This window comes from Crocodylus porosus, unplaced genomic scaffold (genome assembly GCF_001723895.1).
Source record: "Crocodylus porosus isolate Cpor-Errol unplaced genomic scaffold, CroPor_comp1, whole genome shotgun sequence".
NCBI classification, from domain to species: domain Eukaryota; kingdom Metazoa; phylum Chordata; order Crocodylia; family Crocodylidae; genus Crocodylus; species Crocodylus porosus.
This window is the reverse complement of record NW_017728950.1, coordinates 58,973,479-58,974,725: the sequence shown is the minus strand read 5'-3', so window position 1 is coordinate 58,974,725 and position 1,247 is coordinate 58,973,479. Positions and strand designations below refer to the sequence as shown.

Below are 1,247 nucleotides of genomic sequence, written 5' to 3'. Positions count from 1 at the left end.
GGATGAAGAAAGCACCGGGTAATGTGGGGCCCCTGCAAGATCCTCTGGGCAATCTGGTGGTTTCTTGGGCAGGGACCGGGACTTCCCCACCATGATGCAAGACAGACTTGAGGGGAACGCCTCCAGACCTCAGGTTGGGGAGGACCAGGTTAGAGAGCTTCTGGAGGGGCTGGACATGTTCAAATCAGCAGGTCCAGATCCTCTCCACCCCAGGGTGTTGAGGGAGCTAGCAAGGGTTATTGCAGGGCCCTTAGTACAGCTTTACAAGTGCTCGTGGTGCTCGGGCCAGGTGCCAGATGACTGGAAGATAGCTAACATGGTCCCCATCTTCAAAAATGGGAAGAGAGAGGACCCGGGCAACTATAGGCCCATCAGTCTTACCTCAATCCTAGGGAAACTCTTTAAGAAGATCAACATGGAGCACATCTGCGATGGGCCGGCCTCAGAGATGATGCTCAAGGGCAACCAGCACAGTTTCATTAGGGGTAGGTCATGTCAGACCAACCTGATTGCCTTTTATGATCAGGTCACAAAGGCAATGGATGCAGGTGTTGCCATGGATATAGTCTTTCTGGACTTCAGCAAGGCCTTTGACACCATCTCTTACCCCATCCTCATTAAAAAATTGGGTAACTGTGGCATTGATGCCTGCACAGTCAGATGGATTGCAGAATGGCTGAAGGGTCGCACTCAGAGAGTGGTGGTGGATGGGTCATATTCAACCTGGGGAGAGGTGGGCAGTAGAGTCCCCCAGGGCTCGGAACTTGGGCCCGCGCTGTTCAATCTCTTTATCAGTGATTTGGATAACGGGGTGAAAAGCACCCTCTTTAAATTCACTGATGATACCAAAATTTGGGGTGAGGTGAACACGCTAGTAGGGAGGGAAAGACTGCAGCAAGACTTGGGTAGGTTACAGGAGTGGGCTAGCAAAAACAGGATGCGCTTCAATACTGACAAATGCAGGGTGCTGCACTTGGGTAGTAGTAACCAGCAGCACACTTATAAGATGGGAAATGCCCTTCTTGAGAGCACGGAAGCAGAAAGGGATCTTCGAGTCATTGTTGACTCCAAGATGAACGTGAGCCAACAATGCGAGGTCACGGTTGGCAGGGCTAACCACACCTTGTTGTGCATCCACAGGTGCATCTCTAGCAGGGACAAGGAGGTGATCCTCCCCCTCTAGGCAACACTGGTCAGGCCACAGCTGGAGTACTGCGTCCAGTTCTGTGCGCCCCACCTCAGGAGGG

General features: G+C 52.4%; 1 protein-coding gene across 3 annotated transcripts in view; it reads right to left on the bottom strand.

The window, feature by feature from the left end:
- SPATA6L (spermatogenesis associated 6 like) overlaps positions 1-1,247 on the bottom strand; it is a 53,966-nt gene that overhangs the window by 30,683 nt on the left and 22,036 nt on the right. The gene's annotated exons all lie outside the window — the stretch shown is intronic.